This window comes from Crinia signifera, chromosome 2, assembly GCF_055691185.1.
Source record: "Crinia signifera chromosome 2, ASM5569118v1, whole genome shotgun sequence".
NCBI lineage: Eukaryota > Metazoa > Chordata > Amphibia > Anura > Myobatrachidae > Crinia > Crinia signifera.
In genome coordinates, this window is record NC_139218.1 from 312,745,409 (window position 1) to 312,764,155 (window position 18,747).

At 42.0% G+C, this 18,747-nt stretch overlaps 1 protein-coding gene across 1 annotated transcript in view; it reads left to right on the forward strand.

Moving 5' to 3' along the window:
* Nucleotides 1-18,747, forward strand: part of GTF2F2 (general transcription factor IIF subunit 2) — a 171,485-nt gene that overhangs the window by 45,920 nt on the left and 106,818 nt on the right. The window lies entirely within an intron of this gene.

Consider the following 18,747-nt stretch of genomic DNA (forward strand, 5'->3'; position numbering starts at 1 on the left):
GTTGCATCCTTCTCTGAAACCTTGTAATGTGGTTCCAAAGATTATGTAATATTCAGAAAAAAATAATCGGAAGACAACATGATCACTGTTGCCCTGTAATGATGAAGCCTCTGAGTTTTAATGGCCCAATAGCGCCTGACTTGGTCACCTGCAGGTAGCCATGTAGAGTATTGGTTGGGATGAGCCGCAGGATTGGTAACTCTCCATATGACCTACAAAATGAACAGCGTATCCTCTTCACTTAAATATTTATAATTTTGTTTTGCATTTGATTTCAAGAATGCGCTATATATATATATATATATATATATATATATATATATATTCTATCCAGTTTAAGTTTTTCTCCCTAAGACACTCATTTCCTACGATATATAACTGAGATACAAAGACGTGCTTGCCATTGATCTGATGTGATCTGTTCTGTGAACATGCCTGATTCTCAGTGGCTTAAATACATTTGTAAAGTTTTCTGAACTTCAGTGAATGCTTTGTTAAATCTACCTAGTGAGCAAAATCTTTCACTGCTTATTCCTATATAGGGAAGCCAATCCCGGGGCATTTTTTCAATCCCGGGATTCGGGATTGAAAAATGCTCAATCCCGGGATCCCGGGATTGGCTTTCCCAATAAAAAGACTGCCCCAAAATTACTTACGTTTTGAGGGGTTGCTGTGTGGGGGGCGGGTCGTCAATGCCGCTGGGTGCGGGCTGGCGTGCTGGCTGGGTGGGCGGGTGCGCTGGCTGGTTGGGTAGGCGCGCTGCTGGCTGGCTGGTCGGGTGGACGCGTTGGCTGTCTGGGTGGATGGGTGCGCTGGCTGGGCGGGCGGGCGGTGCGGCATTACAAAGCCGGGCGCGACCTCTTCCTCCTGCGCAGCGTGACCTCTGATCTCACGCTGAGAGGTCACGCTGCGCAGTGCTGCCGGGAGAAGTCGGGCAGCGTCTGAGCAATGCTCAGACGCTGCCCGGCATTAGACTGCGCGCATGCGCAGTCTAATCCCGAAATCCCGGGATTGGAAACTCCAATCCCGGGATTAAAATCCCGGCGTTTTGGGGGCCAAATCCCGGGATCCCGCCGATCCCGATCCCGGGATTGGCCACCCTATTCCTATACAAAAGATGATTTGTTGTTTTTAAAGGTAGTGGCTTTACAAGGATTTATTAAAGCTACATGCGTATGATCTGACATGTTTAAAGCAACAGTCATATAAAAGAATTTGGATATTAAGGGGCACAAGTTTTATTTTGATGACTGCTAATTGAACAGATCTGAGCTGGTAGTCAAGCTAGGTTTTATCCTGCGGATGGGAATTGTCATGGAAACTTTAACCACAAAATACTGTAGGATTCCCATTATGCATTTTTCATATATATATATATATACGCAATAGTGGGTTGGCGCCCCTAATGTTGATCACTCCAATTAGATCAACCAAGCCTTAGTCAATATAAAAATATAAATCTAGCACATAGGAAAAAAGTCCATTCAATCTTTAAATATTTATTAAAAAGTATTTTCTTTCCACACAGTGGTAATAGTTATTCCAGATATTTGTACATGTCATTGATACATCTCTGGTACATGGAAACAGCAGAAGAAAGTAACCCAACGCGTTTCGCCCCTTTAGCGGGACTTCATCAGGGGTTAACTATTTCCAAAGTCTATGTAGGAGGACCAGTTGGTGGGGAAAGATTTTTTTCCAAACAATGTTGCCATAAAAGATTCCTTTCTCCCTTTAAACAACAATTTTCCAAAAAGGAGCCTTTAGAGGTGGCTATACCTATAGTGGATAAAAATGATAACTGTCTTCCTAAAGGATCTGGGGGGAGCCCAGTTGGTTTAAGGGCTAGATATCAGGTAGGTCCAGCTTAATACAATTTAAAAGGCGATAAATTCAGTACAGAATCAGGGGTGCTCCAGGAGGCAATCCTCACCCTTAGTAGATGTGCTCTGGTCACTGGTTCAGTCTGAATGTTGTCTGAACCAGTGACCAGAGCACATCTACTAAGGGTGAGGATTGCCTCCTGGAGCACCCCTGATTCTGTACTGAATTTATCGCCTTTTAAATTGTATTAAGCTGGACCTACCTGATATCTAGCCCTTAAACCAACTGGGCTCCCCCCAGATCCTTTAGGAAGACAGTTATCATCATTTTTATCCACTATAGGTATAGCCACCTCTAAAGGCTCCTTTTTGGAAAATTGTTGTTTAAAGGGAGAAAGGAATCTTTTATATTCATTGAAATGCATTGAAAACAATGAAAATCGCGTCGGTCGGGTCGTATGCGGCAAAAAATGCTTAAATGGTCCACCCGCGATGGCCGCGATTTCCCCATAGGGAACAATGTTAAATGCCTCAATTTACCCGCGATTTCCCATAGGAAACAATGTTAAATGGGTCAATTTACCCAAATCATCATAGGGAACAATGGTAAATGGGCCAGAAACCCCAAAAAACACCCCTGAACATTGACATGTCCCCCCAAAAGTATTTCACGCCACCCCGCGATCAACGTGAACCCGAAATGTGGCGAGTGCAGCGAGCCACCGAGCCCGAATCGTGGCGAGCGGACGCGGATACCTTCACAGGTAAACGCGTCCCTTCGCGGGCTTCACAGGTATCCGCGTCCCCTCGCGGGGCTCGCCACGCTTCGGGCTCGGTGGCTCGCTGCGCTCGCCACACTATTCTAATCTCGACTCCACGCCGACGTGGATAGTGGGGGTATGAAAAGGTCGGAGGACGCGTACCGCCACCCCTCGCGGGCTCGCTGCGCTCGCCACGCTTCGGGTTCACGTTGATCGCGGGGTGGCGTAAACTACTTTTGGGGGGACATTTCAATGTTCAGGGGTGTTTTTGGGCCATTTACAATTGTTCCTATGATAATTTGGTTAAATTGAGCCATTTCACATTGTTTCCTATGGGAAATCGTGGTCATCACGGGTAAATTGAGGCATTTAACATTGTTCTCTATGGGGAAATCGCAGGCATCGCGTCTGGCCCATCGCACCCGATTTTTTTTAGTGCATGCGATGGCCGCGATGCCCACGATTTTACACCCGATGACCACGATCATGATCGTTGTGGCCGTGCTAGGAAACAAGTACCCTTTTTTCCTATGTGCTAGATTTATATTGACTAAGGCTTGGTTGATCTAATTGGAGTGATCAACATTAGGGGCGCCAACCCACTATTGCTCTCCATATTTTCCCCCTATCCCCCATCCAACAGGGGATTCAGTGAGTAGGGCAGCCCCGTATAAATTGACCATACATTATGTGGCGCGACACAAGGGTCTGTTCAATATATATATATATATATATATATATATATATATATATATATATATATATATATATATATATATATATATATATATATATATATATATATATATATATATATATATATATATATTCTATCTACGACCACAACTGTATCTGCATACGAAATGCATTTTACTGGAAAACTATTTTTAATGTGGCATTTCGTATACAGATATAGGCTGCATTAACACAGAATATAGGCATGTAGTGTTATCCTTTTTAATCAGCAGACAATGTTTGGGCATCCTATTCCCACCGTTTTGTGAAATAAGATGCATTGTAACACACAAACCAGCTCCACACTGTGAAATCACACTGAGCTCACCTGTTTTCTGGCAAAAAGAGCACGGTCTTGTAGTATAGGGGCGAGATTCTTTCTTTTTTTATAAGAAATACTAGCAAGTTAATTGGCTTTTGATAATACACCTTAGTATGTATGTCCATGTGATATGGTATGTAGATGTAAACTCTAATGGGACTGATAAAGGACTAAATATTCTCTGTGAAGTGCTGCATAATGGGTGCGCTATGTAAGTAAATGTTAAGAAACCACAAATAATGAACGTACATTGAAATGTCTTTTATTGGTTCCAAATGTACTGTGCTCCCTTAAGTCTACACAGTACTTGATCTTAATTAGTAACATTTCTGCTGGGACTCTATAGCTTTTAAGTATTTTAATGCAATTCCAAAGATTATGTAATTGATGTGATTTAAGACTATCTCATTTCCATATTGTTTATATTGCTACTCTTATGCTCTATCAAACTTCTTTTTTGAAAATAAATAATTTTTTTTTTTTTTTTTTTTTGGAACTACTTTTATCATTTTCTGAAAATATATGGCATACTATGCAGAGTTTTGTGGATTAAAAGCGACCTAGCACCAATATTTGCACATCACAGCTGCAGTGTCCTAGCAATTCCCATCATAACAGGCTTTTAATTTGTATCAGAATGGTTGTGCAATTCAATCTGCTTGTTATATAGTGATAGCGCTCACGGTGTAAAAAAAAAAAATTATGTGAGTAAAATGGGGTTGAGGGAAGGGAAATAAAATACAAAATATTACATAAGTGTTTCTATTTGGAGTTTTATCACTATTACGGTCTTGTACCTATGGTCTTACACCATTATTTTCTTCTCCTAGTGATAATAAAATGATAAATTGTTAACTCTTAATCACTGTCGGGAAGCTCTTTAATTAATCTTCAAGTACAGACATCTTTTCATTTCCCGGTAATTGATAGGGTTGTTCATCACATAACAAATATGTTACAGTTAATGTAATAAAATTTCCATACTCGAGGACTTCAATATTTTTTCATTTTTTTTTTTTTAATTCCCTTTTTATGTACATAATTAATAAACTAAATTATGATATGCTTTAATGATGAGTTTAAATACCCACACTGTTTTCAGTGTTTTATATTTATTTAGATGTAACCTGTTTGTATAGATTTGGGCAGGCTGTGACACCCTGCATGCGGGAAAGGGCTCTGTGACTGCTAATATGTTAATGGCAGTCTATAATTGTGCTGACACTAAGACCCATGCCACAAATGCAAAACTTTTTTTGTTGAAAGTACTTCATGCTCACAATGGTAACAAATGTGTTCTATTGTCAACAGATGTAGTCACTTGGTTTCTACTTCCATCCATATCACACTGTAGTACCCATTTTACATCGCTGTGACATGTCGGATCTGAGATCTCGATCCCGAGTTTGGTGCTTTCACATTAAGCCTGAATCACCCATTAAATAGGGCGACCGGGTTTATCCCTTTTTATAGCCTGAGTCATCCAACCCAGCAATTGGACTTATAAGGTTTGGAGCTAGTCACAGTGGGTCCGATGTGCGGTGTGAAAGGGATATAAGAGAGACAGAGAAAAGTACAGCTGATTTGCAGTCTTCCATGTAGAGATTTCAATAAGCCATAAATTGGATAATTTATTTATTTTTAATGTAGAGTAAAACTTTTTATGTACTACAGCTAAATAATGTTCTCCGATGTGGAGAGGGGGCAAAAAGTGTTTATTGCCTTGGTTGTAGATACAATAACCACATAACTATTTTTCAATTTGATATGTTTCTGTGAAGGCCCCTATACACTAGTCCGACTTGTCCTAAGGACCAGTTTGCCCATTGAGCTCCCCGGGAGGGCTCACTAAGGATTTGTCACTTGATGTGCCATTTTTACATGCAATAAGTAGCATGCGATTTATTGCATGTAAAAAAATGTGGGAGGTGGGCAGCGGGGTCTGGCCATCGGGGTTCGAGCAGTGGTGGCAGAGAGCTAGAAGCAGCATTTGCCGGGCAGCAGGGATCGAAGCACTGTTGAATTTGCTGTTTGGCTGAGCGAATTCTCTCAGCCAATCAGATGGGAGTCTGCTGATTGGCTGAGAGAATTCGTTCAGCCAGTAACCAGCTGGCCAGTCTTTTCAAAATATTTCTTTAAATTCAGCAGCGCTTCATGCCCCGCTGCCCAACTAATGCAGATACTAGCTCCCCCGCTGCCCTCACCCCACCGCTGCACATGGGTGTGTGCCAATGGTGCTTCACTGCTGGCACACTCCTACGGATCTGACACAACACATCGCATGTGCGAAAAAACACTCACGATGTGCAACTGATGGTCCTATATGATATATTTTATGTGCAGACTGTTCCACCTCCCGACTCTGACCCGATGCGCACGGGACAGCGCATCGGGTCGGAAGGGATGTCACACACATTCGATTTGGGCTGATTTTTCGACCCCATCCGTCTGAATCTTGCGAAATCTGCCCAATTTTGTGGGCACCTTAACCCGTCAATGCAGGGTGAACCAGGGAAATGATTGAGCATTCACAATGTATAAACTATACTGTGTGAATGCTTAATAGCTTTACTCACAATACTTATTAAAATAACAACCTGATCTATATTCCTATAACAACTCATGCTCTAAAAATTACATAGGAGCTTATCCTATTAGATTCAAGAATTTAGCAAAACTTAATGCGCCTAAACTACAAATACCGTGGCTGCATGCCCTCCTGATTCTCATTCTATCCAATTGAAAAAAAGTGGGCGTAATTATTTTATCAATGGAAAGGGTAAAAAAAAAGCTTCAAATAAATTTTGGATTACAGCATAGATGTTGTTTACTGTCCCATAGAAAAATATTTGTCACTTTCACAAGTGGCTGATTTTTACATGTATTAAGGTGCCCATACACGCACCGATTTTGTATGCTGTGCGTTTTGAACTTCAAGCTGCCATGCGATTTTGGCATTTGAAGTGGATGCGATGCGATGTACTGTACTTTGCAGGTGCGATGCGATTTTTAGCCTCCTTCTTTTTTTTTTTTTAAAGTTAATAGTTACTAATGGACATCGCATAGCATCGCATGTACTCCAAAACTGATGCAATAAAGCACAAAAAGTACTGCCTGCAGATACTTTTTGTGCTTTACAATATTGTACCAGCGGGGACTCTCATCGCATCCCTGCAGATACACCGTGCGATTGAAGCCAATGCGATGCGTTTTAAACTTTAAAAGTTCAAAACGCAAGCTGAAATCGCAGCATGTATGGGCATCTTTAGAAGTGAAATTAAAAGATATATTAAACTTTTTATTTACAATGGTATCTGTAGGAAAGATCAGTAGTGGTTCCCAAGCTGTGCATGCCTTTGCATCCTAGGGTGCCACAAAGCTGATTCAGGATCAAATTATTTATGGGTAATAGGCAAAACCAGTGCTAGTGGCTGCCAATCGTAAAACATTTGGACAATGAGAAGCACAACTGTACACCACCACATAACTGACACCAAGGAAGATGGGAATAATTGACTTAATGTTCATGTGTTTTTCAAATGTATCATTAAAAAACTTCTCAAATGTGTACCATGGAAAAAAATTCTGATACCCTAGGGTGCCATGATTCAATAATGTTTTGTGAACCATTGATCTACAGTCAAAAGATAGTGAGTGGGTTGAACTGCAAATTGTGGCTATCCAAAAAGTTGCAAGGGTCAAAAGGCAGACATGACCAGGTTCGAGACGAGTTAAAAAAATAATAATTATCATACACACATAGAGACTATGATCAGGAATAGTAACCTGCCCTGAAGCATGGAGCACAAAGCGAGCCCACGAGGGTAGATGTTTCGGTACTCTTTACCTAGCACGGCGCCCACGATGTCCATCGCGGTCATCGGGGGTAAAAAATCGCGGTGCCCACGATTTCCCATAGGGATCAATGTTAAAAGTGTGATTGGACGCGATTTTAGTGTTCAATGCCTTAATGGCCGCGATTTTTCCATAGGAAACAATGTTAAATGGGCCACAGAGCCCTAATAGTCCCCCTGAAGTCTGAAATGGCCCCCACAATTGAACGCCACCTCATGATCAACGTGAACCCGAAGCGTGGCGAGCGCAGCGGTACGCGTCCTCCGACCTTTTCATACCCCCACTAACCACGTCGGCGTGGAGTTTAGAATAGAATAGTGTGGCGAGCGCAGCGAGAAACCGAGCCCGAAGCGTGGTGAGCGCAGCGGATACCTGTGAAGCCCGCGAAGGGACGCGTTTACCTGTGAAAGTATCCGCGTCCCCTCAAGGGCATTGAGGCATTGAACAGTAAAATCGCGTCCAATCACACTTTTAACATTGTTCCCTATGGGAAATCGCGGGCATCGCGTTGCACCCGTTTTTTAGTGCATGCGATGGCCGCCGTGCTAGGTAAAGAGTACCGATGTTTCCACTATTGTTATATGGTGAAACCTACAAGATTGTATGCGTGTGCGCACACACACTAGTCAAACTGTTTCATGTTAACTATTTGGGGTCGACCTGACTTTTAATTGTGGATCTATTGAGCCACACTCAATTTAACAGAAAAATGCTGTTAAATGTGCAGGGTATAAAAATGCCTGCAAATTGATTGTCATTTCAAAGCCACTTTTTCTATCATCTATGAGGATTAAAAAAAAGTACCTCCAGACAATTGAATATGCTTCATAGTGTAGTCTAAAAACACTGATATTTCAGTTGCCCTTGAAAATGTTGACAAATTTAGAGGGGCCTTACATGTTTATTGCAAGAACATGGCCTACAGATGTAAAAACAGAAACCCCCCTCCCCCGTACAGTTTCTGTTTTTACAGGTACTGAGAACTGATTTTGTTCATGTGTACAAAAATCAAGTCCATGTTCTCGCCCCATATATTAACCCTTTGAGTGGCCAGATAATTTGTCAAAATAGGTGTAAAAATTGCTAAGCATATTTTTATTCATCATAATGACCTGTAATGTTTACCGTATATAGGAATATCTATTTTTTTCTTTTTACACTTTTTTTGGTACTTATGTATTATCTGGGCTCCCATGTTAAATGCACCCCATTTTTTCATACCCCTACTATCCAACTACGCATGGAGTTGATTTTATATAGTGTGGCGAGCGCAGCGAGCCACCGTGCCCGAAGCGTGGCGAGCGCACGCGGTCTCATAAGAAAAACGGGAGCCCAGATATTACACAAATACCCTTTTTTTTTTTTTCATTTGAATTTATATAACCAATGTCTGCGCCATGGATATTTTGCATATCTCTCACAGATGTTGGCACTCAAAGGGTTAAAGAATATATGTTGAGGTCGTACAAACTTGCCGATCCCCCTACTACTGCCAATATCAGCGTCTGTGAGACCGGCTGAGCTCTGGCATCAGCAAGTGTATACACACTTGCAGATGATAAGCAATGGCGTTGGGGGTGGGGGAGGGGGGCATGCTGCAGTATGGCGCTCATGAGATCGGCCAGTGTGTAAGCGCTGCCTAATGACCGATGCGCACTCCTGTCTGTGCAAGTATAGATGGAGGGAGCAGATCATTAAGTAGGGCAGTGGTCAGGGAACTCGGTCCTCATTACCCCACGCAGTGCATGTTTTGCAGGTCTCCTCACAGAATCACAAGTGAAATAATTATCTCCACCTGCGGACCTTATAAATGAGTAATTAGTACACCTGTGCACCTGCTGGGTTACCAGCAAAACATGCACTGTGTGGGGTAATGAGGACCGAGTTCCCTGACCACTGCCCTAGTTAATGATCTGCTCCCTCCAGCTATACTTGCACAGACAGGAGTGCGCATCGGCCATTAGGCAGCGCTTACACACCGGCCGATCTCATGAGCGATATTGCTTGGTATGTATAGGGCCTCAGTCTTCCATATGTTGCTTATTTTCATGTATTGGAAATGTATTTCAGAGATCCTGCAATTTATGGAATACATTAGCTTCTGTACATGGCTAGTGTATAACTGAAGTGGCTAGGTACTTGTACTTGTTTTGTGTGATTAATAAATGTGTAGACCGATTGTTTTTCTTTATCAGGGATAATTGGATAACTCCCTAATAAGGAAAATGTTAGTGATCCGATCAAGTTATGGATGAATTGTAGTCACAAAACGTTTCACTAGATAATTTTATATGTAGTTGTCTAAAGATCTTTTTTAAGTTTGTTTGATATTATGGATATATTTAATAAGAGCCTTATTTAAAGCCTTTCTGCTTGAGAGGTCATCTGTTCCGCAGCAGAGATGTGTCCTTGCAGGAACAGAGGTTTAATGATTTTCCACAACTTGAATGCTGCAAATCTATTTTCCCCATGAAAGGTCTGCTTTTATTTTCAGAAGCAACGGGTGGGCTTTTTATCAGAGGGTATCCGTATCAATCCGGATTTTATTTTAAAGGCACCCAGTGGCAAGTCTTAAATCCTGCAGATTTGTGTTTAAATGGTGCAGGAAAAGCATGTTGTTGTTTTTTTTTTTTTTTTTTTTTTTTATAAATTGATTTGCAAACGAAGCACCATTTTTGCTGTAAAATGTGTCTGATTGTCACTATATTATGTTTATGCTAGAATGTCCATCGTTTTTAGCTGCTTTATTTAATTTACAGTGAATCGGTCATGCCTTGCTGACAAGTCTAACGATAATAGCAAAGCCGACACCGTGTATAGTTATTAGTACACAAATGATCCTTGCGATAATTGAGCTATAAAACGGTGCCCCTCCCGCTTGGTGACATAAATGCATTAGGCGTCATTTACATTGGCTATGGTTGGAAGTTCCCGGGACACTTAACTCCTATGATTATTCCAATGTATGTAAAGCTGGTAATTTGTCACAGAAAATGACCTTCTGCTGCCAGTGCATGACCTATTCACACTCCTAGTAATTCTCCTGAATATTTATAACGGCCCACCGCTGCCTAGGTCAATATGATCCGATCAGCAATTTTGCTGTGCACATATTTATGTGGAAAACAAGTACTTCAAAGTGTGTGTGTGTGTGTGTGTGTGTGTATATATGTATGTAGTGTGTGTGTATGTGTGTGTATGTGTGTATATATATAGATAGATATATATATCTCACACACACACACACAGTGTAGAGAGATATCTTACTGTGTGTGACAATCAAAGGTGTGTCTTACTAGAAATTGCCGTGCCTATCTCTCATGTTGATTTTGCATTCAGTGTTAGACTGATCACAATACATTAGACAACTGTACTGCCTGCTTAGAAAGTGGATTTGTGAATAATGTACTCCTATCTTTTACATTTATTTGTCACCATGGTCATATGGACAATACCTTGTATCTATACAAAACTGAACCCAGTAAAAGCAGGTTTTGCATTCTATTACACATAAACACTGAATGGCAAAAGTCATGGAATAGGTGCATAGTATCGTGTATGACACTATATCTTAGAAAAGTGCAGCAACTCAACATGGCATTGTTTCCACGTGTGAATAAAAGACCTTCGGAGAGATGTTGACAGATGCTGTTAGAACTCTATAGAATACCCCTTGATTCAGTTTCCAATTGTTCTGCGGCACACACAGTCCATGAAGCACTACAATTGGTCGTCAAGCAATGTAGTGTAACAGTTACTGGTGAATGACTTGTTCAGACAGACCAGCGAACAAACCCATGCCTTGTGGAAACCCCCTCTACACCAGAATGGTACCACCACCAGCCAGCACAGTGCCTTGTTGACAACAGAGTTTGATGGCCTTGTGGAGTCTGTGCCACACCCAAACTCATTGGCCCATGCCACATGTTGCTACTAGTCCTCCAGGGGCCAAATAACAATATCACAAGTTCATGTGATGTTACAGGGGCACTGTAGTGGGTCTTCTCCCATATGCAATGGAAGCTAAAGAATTCTGCTGACCTGTTTATAAGTTTAGTACTTGCTGCAGGGGATTTGATTTAAGCCAATTTCTCTTGTCTTTTACCATGGACAATTCTGGTCAGATGCCGGGGGTTACGATCATTAAGCACCACAGTGGGTAATCAATGAGGTACTCCTGGTAATTACATGACACTGTAGATTGAGGAATGTTTGCACATATTCGGAAATGGAATGTTCTATCTCTGTGGTACCCACTATAATTCCATGTTTGAACTTGCCTTGCCATGAGCTGCGCCACTCATGACTTCTGTCACGTCAGTGTATATTGTATTGTACAATCAACCCCTTTTAATTCAAGCACATCAATCCTGAGAATCTTACAAGTAAATTCCTCTAACAGGCACACAAAAAGTAAACGCACATCAGGGCCAATTAACTTACAAGTGTGTGTTTGTACTATGAGAGGAAACTATAGCACCAGGGATAATGCAGGGAGAACATAAAATTCCACTCTACCTCATGAATAAAATCCAAGGACTTGGTTGTGTATTGCTATCAGTATTTCTGATATGAATGTTGTTGATAAAGATACAATAAACCAGTAATCCTTGATTGAATTCAGTTTTGGAATGCCCTATTAAATATGCATAATTATTGTATCCCTAGTTGTGATTTTGTACTTGGTGGTGATTACATATTTTTGCTCTTCTGATTTTAAAAGTTAAGCCCCGTAAACATTAGACGACCCGCGGTACCGCCGATATAATTAACTATCTGTGGTGCCCATAGTCAAATCATATAGTGCATAAACACAGAACAATGGGGCATATGTATTAAGTCTAGTGAAGAGATAAAGTGGAAGGTGATCATGCATCATCCAATCAACTCCTTACTGTCATTTTTTAAACACAGCTGATTGGCTGGTGCGTTATCACCTTCCACTTTATTTCTTCACCAGATTTAATACATTTTCCTTAATCTGTTACTGGGTCTGTACCTGTGCATTCAGTCGCTGATGATATAGTCAGATTGAGCTGCGGGCACAGATGTCCGGGGGTGGGGTCATTAATGATGTGCGGGAGTGCGCATCGTTAACGACATTGAGCATACATACGTTTTCTTCATTGTTTGATAGTCAGCAGGGTTCGCAAAAACACACTGTAGCGCGTATTTTACTCTAAATTTGTCACCAGGAACTCAGTTTCTCAAACTGAAGGGGTCCCCGGGGATGCGTTGTGCTGCAGCTGTGAGACAATCACTAGAGTGGCCGCCAGGAACCAATCATTGTGCAGTGGCCGCCGGCAGCCAATCACAAGTGGCTTGTTTTACAGGTCACATGCACACTGCACATTTTTTTAATTTCTAAAGCCGCCGCCCCTGCCATGCTGTGTAAGAACAGTCCGCTGCTGAGAGCGGGTACGGGACTGGACAGGATGCGTCTGTAAAAGCTGACAGCCGCTCTCAGCAGCGGAGGTAAGCGTGGCGGGGGACTGAATGTGGCACAGCTCAGAGCAGCGTGTTGGCTATTCCATCAGCTGCTCGTCCCCCACCGCGCAGACAGCCCACTCACCTACTCTTCTGAGTGGCGTCTCAGCTTTCACAACGAGCATGAAATCCCCCCCCCCCCATTGCATCCAGCATGTAACTCCTGCAACAAGCATGTAGGTAAGCAGCACTTATGTGGTTTAATATGTACCGGGCATTACAGTGTGTGGTATAATGTGTATTTGGCAGGGATGCAGTTAAAATCCCGGCGGTCGGGATCCCGGCGTTCGGAATCCCGACCGCCGAAATGCCGACACATTCTCCCTCCTGGGGTGTCCACGACACCCCTGGAGGGAGAATAAATTAGTGTGCCGAGCGTAGCGAGGCACCGGGCCCGCTGCGTGGCGAGCGCAGCGAACCCGCAAGGGGGGCGATCCACGTCCCCCCCTTGTCGGCATTTCGGCTGTCGGGATTCCGGCGTCGGGATTCTGAACGCCGGGATCCCGACCGCCGGGATTCAATACTGAATCCATTTGGCATTATGGTGTGTGGCGTAATGTGTACTGGGCATTACGGTGTGTGGTGTAATGTGTATTGGGCATTATGGTGTGTGGCATAATGTGAATTGGTACTTTTATGTGGCCACACCCTTTCCATGGGTGCAGAGAGTGGGCAGCTGACATAACTGAATGCCTTGTTCCCGTACTAGGTAGCCACAAATATTAGACACCAGAGCATGTCTTAGATTTGCGAGCACCTTTAGAAGTCATTCGATGGTTGGCGACTGCCTTCGGTGAGTATTGCACTTGCCGAGGTGTTCACAGGGGAGGGAAGAGGGCTGGCAGCAGGGGTACAACTAACATTTTCATGGGGGCGCCCATAAAACGCTGGCCGTTCCCCTGTTGCTAGCTAGGATCATGCACTTTAATATGCACTTTATGTAGTCACTTGCACTTTTCAATGACTGTTTATCTTATTACTTTACCCCTGTTCCATTACCTTATTGCAGCGGTTCTCAAACTGTGGGTCCAGACCCCAAAGTGGCTCCCGACCACCTCAGCATGGGGTCACGACTCTATGTTGCTGATCATCAGGTTAATGTGTCTGTGGAGGGGGACAGGGTATAACTCCATTAAGTAAACACCCACTGCTTCCCTCTTCCATCCCCCTGTCACCCTTTTCCACCCCCCCCCCCCCATTACCTCCCTGTCACAAAAGCAATAACTTCACTGACCACACATGTGGCGGCCATTCGGTAGTAACTTGCTGGGATCCACTAATCATTTTTATTGTCTGAGGGGGTCCCAGAGCAAAATAGTTTGAGCACCACTGCCTTATTGAAAAAGAAAAATAATAAGGAAAAGGGGTCCAGCTTGTACATCTGAGTATAATAAGCGCTTATCTTGCTTGGTTACACACATTTTTCACTATACTGGTTGTACTAGGCTGTTTGGACAGTTGGTGTTGCTTTCTATACCACAGCAAGGGCTGCTTTTATATTTAAGTTTACTGAGCGCTGTCATCGTCTACTTTCGCTGTCTTGGGTGGCTGATGTCATATAATGCCAGCGCTCCCTGCCCCCTTTATGGTCGGTGACCATCGAATGATTTCTCTCCCCTTCGGCTGCATGCATGGCGATGTGTTATCCTACACATCCCTTGCATGCTAGGGTGCGGCGTTGCTGACCTTTTCAGTAGGCTGCGAGTATATGCAGCCTAGCAAACAGATCTGAATCAGGCCCTTTGTATCTACCCAGGTTAAGGAGGGGGAAATGCAGGATAACTGCCAACGCTTTCAATGATTACTCTGCCAACTGGCTTGAAGAGCATGACCGAACCCTGTAAATGGTAACTTACTGCATGACTGAAGGACGGTCTGTGAGACATTCACACAGGTAAATGTATGAAGATAGACATTCTATTGGAGATGGGATGTTGCCCATAGCTACCAATCTGATTCTATCTATCTTCTAGAAGCTGCTAAAGAATCTGGTTGCTATGGACACGCCATCTTCAATCTCACATAGATTTAAGCCTATTTTTGCATTATTAGGTATCCAGAGTCAATGTAATAATTGCAAATAATCGCATTTGCCCTAGAAACCTTTGAAATCCCTTTATTTTATCTTCAAAACATTGCTTAACTTAATATTTTTGGAATGGGAGCAAACCAATATTCAGATTGCATAAAAAAATTTAAATTTTGTGCCAAGACGGCTCTGTGGAATATGTGCAAATGTTAGCTTTTTCTGAACCGTAGCCAACTCCTCACATGGGGATGACTCGTACTGTGTTCTCATTGACATAGGTCATAAGATGTACTGGGACAGTGGAGTGTAGTATTGCTGAGGCACTTGTTTAAAAAACAAAAAGCCCACAAGAAGTTCTTAACTTTTTTACAGCAAACTTTCCCATATCCCATAATGCAACATGCTCAGACCAATAACCATAATTTATAGTATCCTTAAAAGTCTGCTCAAATGCACAAACTTGGCATTCCCAACCACGGTCGTCAACAACAGTGCAGGTTTTAGTTGATATTCAGGCTTCAGCACAGGTGACTTAATTAGTACCTGAGCTAATTTGATTCAACCACCTGTGCTGAATCCTGGATATCACTAATACCTGCACTGTTGGTGTGCCTTGAGGACCGTGTTTGGGAATGCCTGCTCTACACTTATAACACACTTGGGAATTTAGTCAATGGATAATTATCTGGTTCATGCATGTTTTGAGTAGCCAGGTAATCCATTTATACAGTTTTAAAGTGTTAAAACCTTGCTACAGTTATGTTACTTTATTATAGTAAATGGGAAAAGTAAATACAAATATCCTATGGACACCTCCAATCGCCATTAACATCTTCACCAAATCCCATGAACTAAGTGACACACATTCAAATACACACAGCCTATCAAAGTTCAGTGCTTTCTGCAGCACTGGTGGCACACTGTTCCTAGTCTGTTCAGCAGCACTCTCCTCCATTGTTAGGCATTTGAGGGATATTGCATTGGTTAGAATGTCACCTACTCTATACACAGATATGACCATGTACCTAAACACTCCATTGCAAGATGCCATTTGTACAGAAGACAAAGTTTAGCAGTACATGTTTGTTTGCGTTTTTAGTTCTGTTTTAAAACTTGCTTGACTCTAGCGTCTGCCAAATCCTCTTATTGTTTGCTGTAATTCATTACCAAAGAAGTGCGTTGAACCTGTTCCAACTTCTGTTTAGACTTCATAGTTTAGATTTACAGTTCTATTTGGATAACTAACAAATGGATTTGGCAGGGTCTGCCCTTAAATGTGTCTACAGCAAAATTAGATCTACCAGTTTTATATATTCAATGCTAATTTGCAGGTTTTATAATTAGAGAACATCGTCCCATATATACTGAACTTTAGGAGTTCTGTGAGATACTAATAAGAATTGGGTATTTGTAGTGACTTGCTTATAGGCCATCCAAGTATTTTGTCTTGTTTTTCAGAGGACTATAGTATTCTTACACTTGTATCCAGTTACTGAAGTGTTCTAGGTCAGTGATAGGCAACCTGACACACTTCAGGTGCCACATGAGTGGCCCTTTAACCTTCAAAAAGGTCACACATTACCCTTTTATTTTAATAATTGGCTAAATCTAAACAATTTCCTCAAAAAATGAAATGCTTATCTGTAATAAATATAATTAGACCTTTTAAGCAGGTGCTAACACCGATATAACAAGTATATAAAGCAGGGGTGGGGAACATTTTACCTTAGTTCTGCTATGTAGCCATGCTACCACTGTTGCAGGGCATGCTGGGATGTTAGTTCCACAACAGCTGGATGGCCAAAGGTTCCCCATCCCTGATATAAAGTAATGTGGATTTGGAAGTCATAAGTGGAGGCTCAGAGATGCCTGATAACAGATCACTGGTCTATAACGAGCACATCTGACCATTACAAAATCTTGTTGCCAGCAGTCCTATTAACTATTTATGAATAACACGGATATTTTCAGTTTTGTGTCTTTAATTGTAACATTAAACTGGTAATAACTGGAGTATCTTAAATCAATGTTTTTGCTTATTTTGGTGGAGTGAGGGCATGAATTTTATGTTGCAGACTAACCTTCACTAGAACAGCGTTACATGTTTTTTGTGTGATTTTTGGCTTTGTCCTTCATAATTGCTAGAACTAACGAAGCATTTTGTAATTAAATGTGTAAAGGTAAATTGGCATGTCAAGATAAATATCACCCAAGTAAAAGAGTGTTATATAATGTGTTAAAAAAAAATATAGCATTACCGGCTGTGCTCTCAAGCATTAGGGGAGAAGATAGAAATCTATATAGATAATATATATTATATAGATAAGAGAGAGAACTTGTGTAGGGGCACTCTTATCAGTTCAAAGTTGACTTTTAATCATCGTTCTAAAAAAGGCTCATGGAACACCCACACACTGTACATGAACACACAATGCTGTAACAATGTTCGTACAACTGTAAATACTGCATGTCCATAGTCAATAGTTGTGTGAAATAAATTGCTTTAGTGATCCTTCTTACAATACTCTCAGATGTTAGTGACGGGCGAATTGGCCCGCCGGGAAACCGGGCCATTTCCCGGTGGGCCGGTCCAAATTTCTACATGGATGGGCTGCCGACCATGCTACCAGGGCCGGTGCTGGTTATGGTCATCCTACTATGCGGCGACCATATTTGTTTTGGGCTATGCTGCCCTTCTTTGTACCAAGCTCAGAGCTGAGTCCGCTTGTCGCTGGTGGGTGACACCCGCTAGCGGACTTCAGCCTGGCGGTGCGGCGGGTGACTGGTAAGTAACACCCCACCCCGGGCAGCAGTGCGTCCCCCACTTAGTTTTCCTTCTTGGGTGCTGGTATGAATGTATCTATCTCCTATCTAGCTATATAAATATAACATGACACACACAATCTTAGGTATATCTGCCACATTAGTAAATGTAATTTATTGTAATTTTTTATTTTATTGTATAGTGTATGTAGAGGTCACTTTTTTCATTGTTCCACTGTGCTAGGTGATAATGCTAGATTGTGTATAGATAAGGTGACAGAGAAGGCCATAGCATATGGATAACCGTTACCTCAGGCTCCAGCATCTAACACCATCACTGTGGATGGTTACATTTCCCTCCTTTAAGGAGTGAAATGCTCCAGCATGGGTGGTGATCATTCTGTTTTCATATTAAGAGAACAGCTGTACCCAGACTATGGGCCTTATTCAGATCTGAGCTCAGTACAAATTTGTTCGGAAAATGGGCAAAACCATGTGCACTGCAGGTGGGGCAGATGTAACATGGATAGAGAGTTACATTTGTGCGAGTTATTTTGTTTCTGTGCAGGGTAAATACTGGCTGCATTATTTTTACACTGCAATTTAGATTTCATTTTCAGCACACCCCACCAAAATGTAACTCTCTTTGCACAGGTTACATCTGCCCCACCTGCAGTGCAGCATGGTTTTGCCCATTTTCCAAACAAATTTGTACTGAGCTCAGATCTGAATAAAGCCCTATGCTAGGAAATTGTTTGGCCTAAAATCAACCACCAGAACCCTTTACTTGTTAGGCACAAGAATTATCTGAAGCCACAGGTTACCTCATCTGCTTGTTAAGAACATGGTAAAAGAAGATTTATTTGAACATACCCACAGTTTTGCAGTGGATTACTTGTACTAGTTACACTACTGAATTTTATCAGGTGTGATGAGCAGCTTAAGCTGGATAAACTTTGTGATTACTCTGCT